Genomic DNA, 18,254 nt, shown 5'->3' with positions numbered 1-18,254 from the left:
TCCACTTTCTCTCGAGCTAAAATGATAGACATGAGCCACAGATGTTTGGCTTTCTCTATCTCTTTTTAAATTTAGTCCTTTTCCAGAAGAAAAGTCATACAAAGGACAATATTTATCTAACTGAGCTTCGCTTTTGTTTTGGAGGAGCAGGTTTAGAGGGGCTCCCAGCAGGAGCTTGTTAGAAATATCAAGAGGTCCTGGCATAAGCTGAATGGAGGAGGCAGAAAGGAGGACGAACATACTCCTATGCTAATCGTTTTATAGATACAAGATCCAAATCACCCCGTGAAGTGTTCTCATTTTACAAATAGAGCATCTGAGCCTGGAGAGATGGAAGATGATATCAAAGGTTATGGAACATGCCAGGCTCTGGTGGCTCAAACCTATAATCCTAGTTACTCAGGAGGCTGAGATTTGAGGATCGTGATTCAAAGCCAGCCTGGGCTAGAAAGTCTCCAATTAACCACAGAAAAAGCTGGAAGTGGTGGTGTAGCTCAAGTGATAGAATGCTAGCCTTGGGCAAAAGTTACTTAGAGACAATGCCCAGGCCCAAAGTTCAAGGGCTAGCACTGGCAAAATAAATAAAAATAAAAATTTAAGGAATTTGATAATCTGGTCCAAATAATGGGTGAGCCTTCATGTAGAACTCAAGAAGTCAAATATTCACTCAATGATTTCAATTCAACAGAAATAACTTAAGAAAATCAAGGGATCCACTAAGCATGGGGGAAAAAAATCAAACTACCCTAAGGCAATGGTAGTATCCTTTTGTCTTTCTGTCTCCCTGGGAGATTTGTCTTTTAGGATGCTTTTAGGTAAGAGTCAGACCTGAGATCTGAGGACATGCTGAGCAAGAGGCGAGGAAGGTTCACTTGTGTTTGTCCCTTCAGATACTCACTCTAATGAAAGCACGTCTGACCCTCCAACCCACAAGAGGAAAAAGAGTTTGGTCAGCATTTTTCCCTTTAGAATGTTGAATCTCTTCCTCTTCATATTCACACTCGTTTCCTTTGCTGCCAGGCCAAGTGTCCAGCAGACGGGTGGAAGAGGCCTCCTTTGTCCACAGTATTTCGTGACTGAGTCTCCCAGAAGAGCCTGGATTGAGAGTTTCTTTTGGAAATGATTGCCCTGCTCTATCCAGCATTGTTGAGGTGAGTGTCAAACTAATTACCTGTTGCATAATGCTGGGGCTGGAACCTAGGGGCAAATGCTCTACACTGAGCTACGTATCAGTCCAAACACACAACTTAGAAATGCGCAACTTGCTTTTGACTACTGTCCCCTCAAGGTGTAACGAGTTACCATGTCCTTTTGCCATGCCAACAGCCCCATTACAATCTCTGATGTGGCCATGTTGATATGGATAAAGACCAGGACCAGGCTGCAAGGCCCAGCTGTCTATTCCATGAGCAAAATGTGCCTCTGGCTTCCTTGAAGCTAAATGGGCTTCTTAGCCCTTCCACTTTGCCTCATGTCTCCTAATGTCATACTTTGGTTTCACAGAGAACACAATTTTATGGAATCAAAGAGATCTTGTGGTCTCAGGGTATTTAAAGTTTTAGATGGCTGTGTTTAATAAGTCCCTCAAGAAATATGTCGGTTGGTAGATGATGCTGAAGGAGTTGGTTGTTTCTTTAAAACAGGATGCTATCTCAAAGCACAACACTGGGTTTGTATTCACTGTACATTTATTGAGTACCTACTGTGTACGGGGTGTTGAAGGAGTCATATTAGTTTTCAAGCTCTCAGCTCTATCCCCCAATACTTTGTTAAAGTGTTTAAGAAATGAAGTACACAGATGTCAAATGAGCTAGAATTAGCTAGATAAGGCAGCAGGAGAAATGATTGTGAATCCATGCAATATGACTTGGGATAACAATCTGGATTAGGGACGTGGGGAGAAGCTGTAATCCTCCTCTAAGAATGCAGTGCTTTTTTTCATGTAATTGTACCAAGTGAGGAGTTCTGTGGTAATATTTCCATAGATGCATATTGTCCTTCATATTAACCCCTCTACTACCCCTCACCCACCTCCCCTTTTTAAGCTTCTTACAAATTCTATATGGGTTTCATGATGGCATTTTTGTGATATATACAATGTACCTGGTTAATATTCTCCTTCCCTCTCATTCCTCTCTTCTCCAATCTCCCATCATCTCTGGTTATACGCACTAAATAGGTCCTTTTTTGTTCTTTAGATATGGAATCTATATATGAAAAAAAAATGAGATGTTCATCTTAGTCTGGCTTATTTTTCTTAACATGATGATCGCTGGTTCTGTTTTCTTGCAAATGCATAATTTTATTCTTTTTTATGGCTGAGTAATATTCTATTGTGCAAATGTATCACTTTTTTTGTCAGTTGTGAGGCTTGAACTCTGGGCCTGGGTACTGTCCCTCAGCTCTTCAGCTCAAGGCAAGTGCTCTACCATTTGAGCCACAGTGCCACCTCTGGTTTTGTGGTGATTAATTGGAGATAAGAGTTTCATGGACTTTCCTGCCTGGGCTGGCTTTGAACCATGATCCTGAGATCTCAGCCTCCCAAGTATCTAGGATTACAGGTGTGAGCCACTGGTGCCTGGGTGTATCACATTTTTTAAAATTCATTTTCTAATGGGCATCTAGGCTGATTCTATAGTTTGGTTGTTGTGAATATTGCTGCAATAAACAAGGGTTTACAGGGTTAGCTGTACAAACTGACTTGCTTTCTTTCAGTATATAGTCAAGAGTGATATAGCGAGATCATAAGCTAGTTCCACATTTAGTTTCTTTATCAACTCCATATTGTTTTTCATAGTGGCTTGCACTAACGTACATTCTCACCAACAGTATATAAGAACTACACCCTGCACCCGTGCCTACATTTGTTGTTTATTTTCTTGTTTTTGTCCATGCTGACTGGGGTGACACAGAATCTCAAAATTGTTTTGATTGCAATTTCATTTATAGCCAAAGATGTTGAGTATTTCCTTATGTGTTTATTGGCCATTTGTATATCCTCTGAAAACTTTGGTCCATTTGCCCATTTATTCATTGAACTATTTGTTCTTCAGTGTTTACTTTTTTAACTCCCTAGATACTCTGGATATCTGACAAAGATTTCTCCCATTTTATTGGCTATCTCTTTGCTCTGATCATTGTTTCCTTTGATGTGCAGAAGCTTTTTGATTAAATATAATCCCCTCTGTCAATTCTGCTTTCAATCCCTAAACAATTAGAATGCTTTTTCAGAGATTCCTTGTTTATACCAGTAATTTTCACAAACCTTCCTTTCATAGAACAGTAATTCATAAGACCCTAAAAATTCCTGAAGATTAAACCAAGTTAGCTCTTGTTTTTTTTTTTTTTTTTTGTCGGTCGTGGGGCTTGAACTCTGGGCCTAGGCGCTGTCCCTCAGCTCTTCAGCTCAAGGCGAGCACTCTACCACTTGAGCTACAGCGCCACTTCCGGTTTTCTGGTGGTTTATTGGAGATAGGAGTCTCACGGTCTCTCCTGCCCGGGCTGGCTTTGAACCACGATCCTCAGATCTCAGCCTCCTGAGTAGCTAGGATTACAGGCGTGAGCCACCAGCGCCCGGCTGTTGTTTTAAATCATGCTTGTTTAAGCAAGAGGCAATCATGTTTAAAAAAAAAAAAAAAAGACTTGGGTTTGAATTTTGCTTTCAGTCCCATTACTACCAGGGAAATTCTTTTTTTGTTGTATTTTTATTTTTATTTTTGCTGGTCCTGGGGCTTGAATTCAGGGATTAGAGTTTTTGTTTGGCTTTTTCACTCAAGGCTGGTGCTTTACCACTTGAACCATACCTCCAGTACTGGCTTTTATTGGTTAACTGGAGATAAGAGTTTCACAGACTTTTCTACCTGGGCTGGCTTTGAACCATGGTATTCAGATCTCAGCCTCCTGAGTAGTTAGCATCACAGGTGTGAATCACTGACACCTAACTTCAGGTAAATTCTTTTTGTGTGTGCTGATCCTGGGTTTTGAACTCAGGGTCTGGGCACTGTCCCTGAGCTTTTTTGCTCAAGATTAGCACCCTCCCACATGAGCCACAGCTCCACTTGCAACATTTTGGTAGTTGATTGGAGATGAAGACTCTCATGGACTTTTCCTACCTGGGCTGGCTTTGAACCACAATCCTCAGAAGTCAATCTCCTGAGTAGCTAGGATTACAGGCAGGAGTCCCCAACAGCTGGTGTCAGGCATTTCTTAATGCTTAATTTCTCCAAACATCCATTTTTCCCATCTCTAAAATTAGAATGACACTCTTCCCTTGCACTGTTGCTTAGAAGATTCCAGACTTTGTATGCAGAGACCCTGGTAGGTGGCCAGTAGATAACAGAAAGTCAGCAGAAAGTCACCGATGCTTGGGGTACAGTCCAGTGGTTGAGATTATGTTGCAAGCAGTAGACTTCAGTTCAAAACACTTGTGCTAAGACTTGGAAAAAATTATATTAAGCGAAGTAAGCCAGGCCCAAAGAAATGTAGGTCCCATGGTTTCCCTTATTTGCAATAACTAGTAATGTGTAGAACAAGCAGAAAAAGCCAAAAACTATGTACATATGATCATATAAGATGATGTTAAGCGAAATGAACCCAAAGATAGGGACACAAATGTCTTTTTTCTTTCTTGCTATTGTTTCTAATGTATTTATAATGCACCATGTGATTTTTTTGTTTCTTTGTATGTTCCTCCCCCATGGTATAACCCCTGTTTTCACTGTATTTGATGTCAGTGCCCTGCATCTTGTATATACACTTCTCTAATTTGGGGAGGGGAAGGGAAAAAACAAAATGCTTAAATAAGGATACAGGTGGACCCATTGTAACAATGAGATGTACAAAACATTATGTTGAAAACAAACTTTACAACGTGGGAGAGGTAGTTGTGGAGGTGGGAGGGAAGGGATGGTAGGGGGAAAACAAAGGAGGAGGCAACAATGCTAAATAGGAAATGTACTCATTACCTTGCTCATGGAACTGTAACCCCTCTGTACAGCAGTTTTACAATAAAAACATACAAAAAAAAAAAACACCTGTGCTTGGGTCAGGACTCCGCCACTTAACATTACCTGCAAGATAACGATGAACGTGTGTGAGCTCATCTATCCCAAATTGGCTCCTGTCAACACAACCATCATTTCCCTTCCTATTTTCATTTCAATGTTCACCTGAAATATGTCTTCAACTATAAATGTCATAAACAGCATACCACTGTGATGAAGCATTTAGAAGTGACGGGTTAAATCTTAAATACATCACGGTACAATAACGAATCGTTTTATACTGTACAAGCTATTGCTGTCATGGAAAGATGGGTAGAAATCTACCCATGTTTTCAGCAGTCCAAGAAACAGTCACAAAATCTAAAGTTATGTTTACTAATTAACATAAAGAAAGAGTTCTGCCGGGCTGGGAAGGTGGCTCAGTGGTAGAGCCCTTGCCTTGCATGCCTGAGGCCCTGGGTTCGATTCTTCAGCACCATATAAGCAAAAAGAAAAAAAGCCGGAAGTGGAGCTGTGACTCAAGTGGTAGAGTGCTAGCCTTGAGCTGAAGAGCTGAGGGACAAGTGCTCAGGCCCAGAGTTCAGGCCCCACGACCAGACCCACCCCCCCCCCAAAAAAAAAGAAAGAAAAAGTTCTGCCTATGGAAGAGGAAATATTGGAAGTGGCTCTCAAAGATCACAGTGGACTCTCCACTAGATGACATCAGAATGTATGCACAAGCCAGTCACTGGCAGCTCACACTTGCAATCCTTGCTACTTAGGAGGCTGAGATCTGAGGACTGGGGTTCAAAGATAGTCTGGGCAGGAAAATCCGTGAGCCTCTTTCTCTAATTAACCAGCAGAAAGCTGGAAGTGGAGCTATGGTTCAAGTGGTAAAGTGCTAGCCATGAGCAAAAATGCTAAGAGATAGTGCCTAGGCCCTGAATACAAGCCTCAGGACTCTCTCTCTCTCTTTCTCTTTCTCTCTCTTTCTCTCTCTCTCTCTCTCTCTCTCTCTCTCTCTCTCTCTCTCTCTCTCTCTCTCTCTCTCTCTCTCTCTCTCTCTCTCTCTCATACACACACACACACACACACACACACACACACACACACACACACAAGTTTGGCTAGGCCAGTGGCTCATGCCTATAATCCTAGCTACTCAGGAGGCTGAGATCTGAGGATCCCAATTTGAAGCCAGCCCAGGCAGGAAAAGTTCACGAGAGACTTACCTTCAATTAAGCATGAAAAAGCTAGAAGTGGAGTTGTGGCTCAAGTGGTAGAGCACTAGACTCGAGCAAAAGAAATTCAGGGACAGCACCCAGGTCCTGAGTTCAAGCCCAAATAACCAGCACCAAAACCAAAAACCAGTATGAACAGCCACATGTCCCTGACAATCAGAGCAGCTGAATAAAGCTCAGGATAGCACAGTGTCTTCCGCCCCGGCTTGACAGAAAAGGAAACTGACCTAGAAAAGTGAAGTTACTTAGTCACAAGAATGCCACCTGCCTTCTGCCATGCCCGAGTGGCTTCCCGTCGCCTCTGCGGCCCTGTTCCATCTGTGCCAACGTGGGCCCCACGGGCTTTGCCATCTCTGCAGCTGGGAGGTGGGCCGGAGCGCCAAGCAAGTCCAAGGTTATCTGCTGGACTGGAGGATAAAATCACCCCGGAGTGTTTCAGTGAAGCCAGGAAGCCAGCCTGCTGCCGTTCCTTCCATCCTGGTGCACGCGTGACATCACGCAGGAAACCTTTCAACAGCATACACAGAACGAAAGGTCTTGCCAGGTGGTAGTCCTTGATATATACAGACAGAGGCTGACTCACAAATACAAACAGCTGCCACCAGCCCCCCTGGCCCCCGCCAGGCTGCAGCTGCCATGGATGTATAAAAGAGGGGAATAGGAAAAAAAAAAATCTTGGACTACTTGCAGAGTCCATACATTTAGAAGCAGAGGAAGGCAAGAAGCCCGGAAGCAGGAAGCCCATGGGGAATGGATGCCCAGAATCCATGTCCAGCTGTATCTCCTACTCCGTGGGCTCTATCTCCTACTCCGGGATGAACCACGACGTCAGAGACTTCATGAGAAATGTGGCATTCTGGTCTCAAAGCATTTGGGGACCAGGAAAGCAAGAAATTATGTTAACTTCTACCTACCTCTTTACAAAGAAAAATCTCTTTTGAGTCAGGCCCTAATGGCTCATACCTGTAACCCTAGCAACTCAGGAGGCTGAGATCCAAGGATTATGATTCAAAGACAGCCCAGGCAGGCAAATCTGTGAGACTCTCATCTCCAATTAAACATCAAAAAGCTGAAAGTGGCACTGTAGCTCAAGTGGTAGAGTGCTAGCCTTGAGCAGAAAAGCTCAGGGACAGGCTCAGGCTCTGAGTTCAAGCCCCAGGATCTATGGATGTATGCACACACACATACACACACAATTCTCTTTTGGAATGTCACAATCATTTATAATAGTCAGGATTGTTGTGAAGTCAATGAAGTGTATGAAGTGTAACTCATCAGTGTTATATAAAAATACCAGCTCTAGGGCTGGGAAGGTGGCTCAGTGGTAGAGCGCTTGCCTTGCATGCATGAGGCCCTGGGTTCGATTCCTCAGCACCACATAAGCAGAAACAGTGGGAAGTGGTGCTGTGGCTCAAGTGGTAGAGTGCTTGCCTTGAGCTGAAGAGCTGAGGGACAGCATCTAGGCCCAGAGTTCAGGCCCCATGACTGGCAAAAAAAAATACCACCTCTTTCTGTTGATTCAACTCTTTCCCTTTTAAAGCCTAGGATACATAACTTAGGGGTGGAAGCAGCCATCAAGTCCAGGTCTGTCCCAAAGGCCCATAGTCTTAACCTCTGCTCTGGAGAATCGTCCCCTTCCATTTACCCTGTCTGAAGGATAGACATAGAAGGTGGAGGCAAGTAAGGGGATTCTACAGGCAATCATTAACAAATTAGCTAGAAAGAACTCCATCCGGTTGTTTTCCTACTGAAAACCAACTGTTCTCAGCTCTGCTCAGGAAATGGTCATTGTGTCTGATAAGGCTGGGGTTGCAGGGGACAGGGGGCAAGTATGAGGAAGGAACTTGAGTGTGGGGACTACAGTAAGATCTGATGGTGACGTATGTAGGCGCTGGTATTCCCATGTGGTGATGGGGGAGGGGAAAGGAGGAACTTTGATCTGGGTGTGGTGGTGCATACCTGTAGTTCCAGCTGTACTGGAGGCCTTAAGTAAGAGGACTGCAGTCCAGGCCAATCAGGAAAACAAAACAGAAAGAAAAGGTGAGACTCTATATGCAAAATAATAAAAACAAAAATCAGACTCGGGGTATAGTTCAAGTCATATAGCACTTGCCTATCGAGCATAAGGCCCTGAGTTCAAGCCCCGGTATCAGCCAACCACCAAAGAGAGGGGAAAATTACACTGAAAACAAATAACAAAAACAGATGAACCTTAACCAAGATAACATTTCCTCTAGATCTCATCCCATACCCTGGAGAGAAGGAGGAGGAAGATTTCTATCTTTCTCTCCACTGACCTTTTCTACCACCCACAGCTCCAGATAGCATCAGTGGCCTTTCTAGGCTTCTAGATGAGTTAGATTCACATTTGTGGCTTGGTTGGAAACAGAAAGCATCTACTCCCATTGGTGACCATTTCTCTGGAGACGTAAGTTTCCAGCACATGACTGTGTGTCATGTGTGTATGTGTGTGTGTGCTGGGGGTGGGGGGGAACCCCTGGTTGGGCAGGGCATACACTGAGGTGCTGGGGAATTCTGATCCACAAGCACACATTGCCCTGAGCAGTGTGGAGCCAGGTTCAGGAGCGTGATGTCGAGGCTCTGAGAGGGAAGCATGGGAGAGAGGGCTGGGAAATCCACAACAAATGTTAGAAATCGAAGGCCCTGAAGCTGGGAACTGCATGTGACAGATAAAAAGTTTGCAGAGTGAGGTTTACCATTCACTGCTGAACGAACTTGTTTATTGACAGGAAAGTTGCTTGGCTTTTTCTGGGCAAGCAGTATATACATACCAGTGTTTTTTTGTTTCTGTTTTGTTTTCCAAAAGGCAAGCAAGAGATGGTTGTTAATGGTTGTGTTGGCACTGGAGCTTGACTTAGGGCCTAGGTGCTATACCTTTGCTTTTTTCAGTCAAGGCAGATACTCTACCTCTTGAACTACAGCTTTACTTCTAGCATTCTGCTAGTGGATGGGATTTAAGAATCTCTTTGGACTTTCCTACTTCAAACTGCAATCTTCAGATCTCAGCCTCCTGAGTAGCTAGGATTACAGGAGTGACCCACTGGTGCTTAGATCCACTTGAGCATCTTAAGACCAAAACTGCACATGCTTATCTTCATAGATGGAACTCATCAATGCTTGAGATGTATAAGAGATTTTAGAAAGTGAATTCACTTAAAAATATTTAAGTCTGGCACTGATGGCCCATGCCTATAATCTAACTACTCAGGAGGTGAGATCTGAAGATTACAGTTCAAAGCCAGCCCAGGCAGCAAAATCTGAGATTCTTAACTCTAAAAAAAAAAAAAAAAACCTAGCAAAAAGCCAGAAGTAGAACCGTGGCTAAAGTGATAGAGCAACATCTTTGAGGGAAAAACAAAAGCCAAGTGAGAACATGAGGCCCTGAGTTCAAGCTTCAGTACCAGCACAAAAAGAAAGAAGAAATATTTAGTAAATACTAATCAGATAAGACAGACAAGATGTGGAAAATCATGCGAGAATTCAGAGGTATATATCAAGCATCACTGTTCTCCACACATTACTCCAGAGCATAGACTCTGGGTGATGACGCCGTCTTCCAAGGCCTGCATGAAGGACAAAGCATACCCCACCCGACTCTCAGCCAACAATGGCTTCTGCAGACCATGTGCTTTCTTGGCCTAGATTTCAATCCTGGTGGAAAAATTGCCTGAAGCCGACGACAGCTGAATGCCACGCTTGGAATTCACATGTGCAGAAGAGGAAAATGACACCCTGAGGTTTAGAGGGCGCCCGTGCCCACCCGAGCAGCTTTGATGCACACAAAGGCCAGACGGTGGACCTGCCACCTGTCCACCTCCGTCTCACCAGCTGGGAGGGTTTAAACGGGAGGACACTGCAGTTTAGGGAAGCAGCAGAGAACAGACATAAAAAGGGAGCAGAAAACAGAGCACAGAGCAGAAAGAAGGGTCTGTAGCAGCACACACACACACACACACACACCCCTGATTCCACCCCACAACACACGCGCACACACACACACACACACATGCCTGATTCCTACCCCACAACACACACACACCCCTGATTCCCACCCCACAACACACACACACACACACACTCCTGATTCCACCCCACAACACACACACACACACACACACACACACACACACACACATGCCTGATTCCCACCCTACAACACACACACACCCCTGATTCCCACCCCACAACACACACACACATACACACACACACACCCCTGATTCCACCCCACAACACACACACACACACACACACATGCCTGATTCCCACCCCACAACACACACACACCCCTGATTCCCACCCCACAACACACACACACACACACACCCCTGATTCCAACCCACAACACACGCACACACACACACACACACCCCTGATTCCCACCCCACAACACACACACACACACACACACACACCCCTGATTCCACCCCACAACACACACACACACACACACCCCTGATTCCAACCCACAACACACGCACACACACACACACATGCCTGATTCCCACCCCACCACACACACACACACACACACACACACACACACACACACCCCTAATTCCCACCCCACAGCAAGGTCTCTGGGTAAATCCAGGAAAGTCCCTGTGCTCACAGTTGTTGGCCTTCTGAGCCAATCACACCCAGGTGAGGGTTCTCTGGTGTCAGTGTCCCCTGTGTGGGGTCCCCCGGCCCACTGCCATCACCTCCACTCATAAGCTCACACAGAGTAAGCACTGTTACTCATAAAGACACCAAGGAACACTATTTACTAAGTGCTTTAAAGATGTCCATTAAGTAGATGTTTACAAGTGCATCAGCTCTTTCAGCTTACAGGGAAATCTCCTCTCCCTGAGACTCCTCCCTCCCCTCCCTGAGACTCCTCCCCCCTCCCTCAGAGTCTTTCTCCTCCCTCTTCTCCCCCTGAGGCTCTCCCTTCTTCTCCACAGTCTTCTCCCCTCCTGGAAACCTGTTCCTCTTTATTCCCTCTGCTGTGGAAGGAAAGGCTTTGGGTCACCTTGTGTCTTGCACTGAGAGCAGAAGGTGAAGAGGAGGGGATAGTCGGTGAACCATGGCAGGGCTTTAGCTAATGTATTTCTTTTGGCCTCAAGCCTAGGATTGTCAGATAAAATGTGGCCTGCCCAGTTGAACTGGGATGTCAGAAACTTGAAAGAATATCCTAGTATAAGAACATGCAGAGCTAATTCACCAATGGCTCATGACTGTAATCCTAGCTACTCAGGAGACTGAGATCAGGGGAATTGTAGTTTGAAACTAGTCTGGACAGAAAAACCCATGATACTTGATCTCCAATCAGCAAAAAGCTAGACTGGAGGCATGACTCAAGTGGTAGAGTACCAGCTGAGCAAGCAAACTGAGCAAGTATGAAGCCGCATACTTGGAGGCCCTGAAGGACATACTCCAATACCAGCAAAAAGAAAAAAAATCCTAAATATTACCCAGGATCTATATGTGTATAGTATATATACATATATATATGTATAGTATAAGTCTATATTAAATGTTGCACGAAGTATTCTTATATTAAAAAACAACAAAAACCAAAAAAAACTTGTTTCTAGAGCATCGCAATTTAACTGGGCATTTTTCATTCTTACTTCCTAAATCCAGCAAGCATACTCAACAACTCCATAATGCTGGCTGCTTATCTGATTGGTTGATTGACTGATTGATTGATTGCCAGCCCTGGGGCTTGAATTCCCAGCTGGGCACTGTCCCTGAGCTTCTTTTGCTCAAGGCTAGCACTCTACCACTTGAGCCACAGTGTCACTTCTGGCTTTTTCTGTTTGTGTGGTACTGAGGAATCGAACCCAGGGCTTCGTGCATGCTAGGCAAGCACTTTACCACTAAGCCACATTCCCAGCCCCTTATCCTTATTTACTTATGTGTTTGTTTTGGCAGTGCTGTGGATGAAACCCAGGTCCCTGCACATGCTAGACAGGCAGTCTACCACTGAGCAACACCCCTAGGCCTATTATTCCAATTTTAAAGATGGGGAAAATTGGACTTAGTAACAGTGCACCACCTGCGTGTAGCTATCGTGCTTTGGGGTGGCCTAGAGATGCAAATTTCCCAGGGACCCACTGATTTCCACACCTATGCTGCCTTACCAACTGGCCTTCAACTAAAGGGATGGAAGACATACTTAACTGGAAACTGAGGTATTTATTGTCCATGGTGTGGGGGAGCTGGGGAATTCTTGAGTGCTTTGTTCATGTTGTAGGTAGTGACCGTTTTTGTAAGTAATTTAATCCTCACCATGTTTGGTAACTAAAAGATTTCTCCAGTTCTCCAGTCCCACACGTGTGTGTGTGTGTGTGTGTGTGTGTGTGTGTGTGTGTGTGTGTGTGTACACAATGCTACCCCTTCCCTCCTTTTCTCCCACTTTCCCTCCCCCTACACTCCTCCCCCAAGTTTTAAAGTTCATTTCCACCATAGTGTCTTGTGAGTATCACTGTCACATTGGTTTACCCTTTGTCCTTTGTCCATTTCGTGATTTCCCCGTCCCTTAACCAAATCAGATAACTATGTATACAAGACACAGGGTACCAAGATCAAAAACAGTGAGAACAGGGGGCAAACTAAAGTGGAGGTGGGGGGGGGAGAAAGAAAAAAAGCAATAACTTCACACAGTACATTAAAAATACAAAAACAAAACCTTCTTGTTTCCATATCTTGGAGTTCATTTCAATTAGCCTCATTTTATTTGCTTAGCTTTTTGACTCAAACTAGCGCTCTACCGCTGGAGCCTGAGCCACACCTACACTTCCAGTTTTATTCTATTTCATTGGAATTAAGAGATTCTCTGAGTTTTCTGCCCCGGCTGGCTTCGAACCAGGCAGATCTCCCGGGCCTGATTAGCTAGGGTTATAGGTGTGAGCCAGTGGCACCTGGCCAGTCCTACAACTCTTAAGACTTATTTCTCAGCCCCAGTTCAAGCCCCCGTCCTCGCCTCCCTTGACTGTGCGGAGGAGCACGCGTCACCCACGGGATAGCGGTGGCAGGTGAGGTCATGGCACACAGCTCTGAAAGGGCGTCGAGTCGTATTACATTCATCTCACACACGGAGGAAACCCACAAGAACTGAAGGAGCTGGATGCCCGGGAATAAGCCAGGCTTTTCTTGGCTGGACAGCCTTCCAAGCGTAGCCACATGGCCTCATATGAACTGGGCTCCATTGCCAGCCCTGAGAGATATCTTCCTGTGGTGTTGTCTTAGAGCACCAGAGGCTGAACTGGAAGAGGTCCAGAGCATCCCAGCAGAGCTCAGGCGATGGAAGTTGAGGATAAATCTGCAGATGTAAAGCCCCCTTGGTCTGCTTACCTTACTCACACTTGTGTGTTTGCAGGCTGGAACCTGGAGGGAGTATAGGCAGCTTGCAGGTACCCACAGACTCGGGGTCCCGAGAGTGGTTTGCTATAGCCTCAGCCTTAGGGAACAGCTTACCCTGCCGGTCTGAGAGCCCAGGATTTCCCTCTAAGCCGTGGATGGAGGCTGGACATCCAGGACCAAGTCATCTGAACAAACAGTATCTGAGAGAACAAGACCAGCTGGGTGCTGGTGGCTCATGCCTGTGATCCTAGCCAATCAGGAGGCTGAGATGGGAGAATCAGTTCAAAGCCAGCCCAGACAAGAAAATCTGTGAGACTTGAACTCCAATTAGCCACCAAAAAGTTGGAATCAGGGTTGTGGCTCATGTGGTAGAGCACCAGCCTTAAGCAAAAATGATTAAGGGACAGCACCCTGAGTTCAAGCTGAATTACCAGCACAAAAACGAAACAACAATAACAAAGAAAAAAACCCCAAGAATTTAAAGCTTCCACGAGTTGGTTACTTTATAATTGTAGAAAAGGTTGAAAATGCTGAAAAGTATCAAGAAAGCAATTAAAAACTATCCATAATCCAACAGGGCAGAGATGGTACCTCTCTTGACAGTGTGGTGTTACCCAGATCCATGTCAGAAGCACTACTGGTCTCATCCATCACGTATGATTTTGTGCTCCACATTTTATATTTACCTAGCAAATCATAAACACTTCTCTCACATGATAAAGACTCTTCAAAGATTCTTTATTACTTTGATGAATCTTTAATTAGGTACATTTCAAATAGCTATGATTTATTTAAGTGTTCTCTGGCAGACTATTTAGCTTGTTTCTAGTATTTTCCTGCATAGAAATAGTGGAGGGAGCCATGCGTCTGTAATCCTAGCTACTCAGGAGGCTGAGATCTGAGGATCGAGGTTTAAAGCCAGCCCAGGCAGAAAAGTCCATGAGATTCTTATCTTCAATAAACCAATAGAAAACTGGAAGTAGTGCTGTGGCTCAAGCAGTAGAGCACTCGCCTTGAGCTGAAGAGCACAGGGACAGTGCCTAAGCCCAGAGTTCAAGCCCCTTGACTGACACAAAAAAAAAAAAGAAAGAAAAGAAAGAAAGAATGGAGGGGATGTGGGGGGAGGAGACAGCTCCTTCACATACGTCTTATCAGGCCCTTGGCACCACCTGTCCCCTCGTGTCCAGATCTAATATAATATGGCATCTGAGCTGCCCAAGCCATGTGTCTTCTCCTGCTTTCTGTTTGATCATGCTGTGTAATGGGCATCTGGTCACCTCTGAAAGCCCAGCCAGCAAACCAGGTGAGGAGAACCTGCTGCGTATAGCATGGGAGGGAGGGGCTCCCACACAGCACCAAGTCCTGCACCCAACAGAGACAGGGGGTGGGGAGGAAGGAAAGTGAAGAGGAGGAGAGGGAAGAGAAAGAGGAGGAAGAAGAGAAGTCTCAGAACAATTTCAGGAAACACTACGCAGACTATTGGCTTCTACCAGGAGAGGATAACACACGCCCTCAGAACTGTACCTCTTGGAATTTTTACAGGACCATTGCTTGCTAATTTAGTTAATGATAATGTTGACTTCCAAATTTCCTCTTTAAAAAGAGAATCCTACGTGTTCTCAACTTAGACAAAGTTGGCTTAAAAATAAACAAATAAGTTATATAAGCTTTAGAAGCCAAGTCTTCCCATCCATCTTTGCAGCTAGACCTCACGTGTCCCGTAGGGTGGAGATTCAACTTCTACACTGAGCTCCAACACCCACCAGGGGTCCGAAGGGAGTTCACCGTTGATGCCTAGAAGACACTAATGCTTAGAAGACAGGGAACAGACACCAAGGCCAGCATGACCTCTGAGAAGTGGTGACAGTCTTGTTCCTTCCTTTTGCTTCAACTCCCCACCAGTTTGGAAGGTTGAGAAGTTTCCCTCTCTCTCTTTCTGCTTCCTTGCTGCCATAAAATGAGCAGAGCCCCTTGGCTTTCCCTCCCCTTTTTCCTCTCCCCTCTCCCCTCTCCTCCCTCCTTCCCCTCTCCTCTCCCCCCTCTCTTTCTCCCCTCTCCTCCTCCTCCCTCTTTCTTTCCGGGCTTCCATGAGATAAGCATCTCTGCTCTGAGGTGTGCTTCCCACAATGAAGTGCTATCTTCTCACAGGTCCAAAACTACAGGGCTCACTGACAGTGGATTGAAAGCACTGTGGCCTAATGTCACACACAAACTGTTTCAGATTCCAGAATATTTTGGGTTTGAAATTTGGGTATTATAGATGCTCAACCAATGCCACATGGCATAGAGAGACATTAAACCTTGCTTATGGTCGGTGGGAGCCACTGATAATTGCAGCACCAGAAAGAGATGGGTGCGATGGCATAGTGTCCACTTAGACTACCATAATGAAGTGTCACACTGAGGCTTCAGCCATAGAAATTTGTCTTTTGTGGGTTTGTTGTTGTTTTTAGAATGCTGGAGGCAAAGTCTAAAATCAAGGTGTGGGGAGATCTGCTTTCTTCTGAGGCCTGTCTCCTCTCCTGGTGCACCTCCCTTTTATCTCTTCTTTTTAGAAGGTCATCAGTCAGATTAGATTAGGGCCCCCCCTTTATCACCTCCTTTTCCTTAATTCCCTCTTTAAAAGATCTGTGTCCAGATACAATCACATTGAGAGGAACTGGGACTAAATTTTCAGTGTTTGAATTATGGGGATTATAATTCAGTGTGTGTGTGTGTGTGTGTGTGTGTGTGTGTGTGTGTGTGTGTGTGTGTGTGTGTGTGTGTGTGTGTGTGTGTGTGCGCGCACACGTGTGCACGCGCGCACATTAATGCATCCATACTGAAACTTAAACTCAGAGTCCAATGCTCTTTCTTGGCTTTTTCTGTTCACGGCTGGTGCTCTACCACCGTAGCCACACCTCTATTTCTGACTTATTGCTGCTCGATTGCAAATAGAGTCTCACAGACTTTTATGCTTGAGTTGGCTTCAAGCCACAATCCTAAAATCTCAACATCCTCAATAGTTAGTATACACATGAGCCACCGATTCCCAGCTATATAATTTAGCTTGTAGCAATGGTAATACAGGAAAACTCTTTAACTGGGGCAGTCAGGAGCTTTAAGTTTAGATACTGCCTTCGACACTGATGATGCATGAGATTATAAACTAACCATTTTAGCACTTCACAATCTTCTTCATCAACAATAAGCAGATGTACCTTGCCTTTAGGGAGCAACTCAGAGAAGATAATACATTATGTGGAAGTACTTTGTAAACCGTAGGACCCGCTTCAGTGGCCAGAAACTAGCCCTTGATCAAGAAGGACATGCCTCTGTTCCTGGAGTAAGGCCTTACATTCTTGCTCAAAGAACAAATGAGCTTGATGGCAGCAACACTCAAGACTTAGGGTGGAGAGAGGCAAAGAGATCTTAAAGCTGTTAGAACCTAGACTTGTTTCATTTATATATATATATATATATATATATATTTATGTATACACACACATACATATACATATATATATATGGGTTCAATCTAACTTGTAAAGGACTGATCAAATATTCTTTATGAAGTGGTGAACTAACTTAAAAGTAGATCTGAAATAACGCATGCATTTGTAATATAGTGTGCTCCTTTTAAAACCTTCTAAGACTCTTTTACTTCATCAGAAATGTGTCTCCATTTAAATTTTAATCTGTCGTTCTCTACTTTAACTCTGTAATTCTTAACAAATACTTGTTGCGTGTCTATAATGTGGAATGTTCTAGAATAGATGGGTTTCCAAGGTCTCGTTTGATTCTCAAAGCCAGCATGACCTACTAAACTGAAGTTCTTGGCAGAGGTCCACACCGGGCAAGGTGGGGGCGGGGGATCAAGGATTTGGAGGCAGATAATTCTGATATGATGACCTTTATCAACCCCATCTTTCTCTGTACATTAAAACAAAACTAACATAACTAGTCACCCTCTCTGTCCTGAAACCCTAAAATGTTATCTGATCAATGGAAAATGTGTTTTTACTGCTAACTACAGTTTCCCTCCTGATTTTCTGTAAGTTCTTTATCACTGTAACTCTGTCATTGTCTGGGTGTCAGTACAAGTTCATCTCTATACAGACATACTCTAAATAGACAAAGGAAATTATAAAAGAAATACTTTACTCTCTCATTGGCAGCTGGTTTTCTGGACTGAGGATTGAACCCCAGACTTCATACATGCTAGCAAAGTACTCTATCACTGAACCACATCCCAGCCCTTCCGATCTGCAGTCTGTCAAACCAAACTAAAGAGCCTAAGCTGCCGGTCACGGATGGCTCACTCGTAGAATCCTTGCTACTCTGGAGGCTGAGATCTGAAGATTGTGGTACAAAGCCAGCCCTGGCTAGAAAGCACTGTGAGACTCTTCTTTCTAATTAATCATCACGAAGCTGAAAGCAGAGCTGTGTCTCAAGTGGTACAGATCCAGACTTGAGAAAGGCTAAGGGGCAGTGCCCGGCCCTGAGGTCCTATCCCCAGTATGGACAGACAGACAGACAGACAGATAGACAGACAGACAGACAGACAGACAGACAGACAGACAGACAGACACACAGACACACACACACACACACACACACACACACACACACACACACACACACACACACAGTTTTGGAGTTGCCCCTAAGTAGTTCTAAC

The 18,254-nt window shown here is 44.6% G+C and overlaps 1 protein-coding gene across 1 annotated transcript in view; it reads left to right on the top strand.

The window, feature by feature from the left end:
- Window positions 1-1,067: 1,067 nt before the first annotated feature.
- Window positions 1,068-18,254, top strand: part of Rbpj (recombination signal binding protein for immunoglobulin kappa J region) — a 200,109-nt gene continuing 182,922 nt past the window's right edge. Inside the window, exon 1 of the mRNA XM_070012808.1 lies at window positions 1,068-1,151. The gene's annotated coding sequence lies outside the window, so the exon portion shown is untranslated. The remainder of the gene's footprint in view (window positions 1,152-18,254) is intronic.

The sequence above is a fragment of the Dipodomys merriami genome, unplaced genomic scaffold (assembly GCF_024711535.1).
Source record: "Dipodomys merriami isolate MVZ:Mamm:240054 unplaced genomic scaffold, mDipMer1.0.p SCAF_9, whole genome shotgun sequence".
In the NCBI taxonomy this organism is placed as follows: Eukaryota; Metazoa; Chordata; class Mammalia; order Rodentia; family Heteromyidae; genus Dipodomys; species Dipodomys merriami.
The sequence above is the reverse complement of the archived record's forward strand: the minus strand, read 5'-3'. Positions and strand labels throughout refer to the sequence as shown.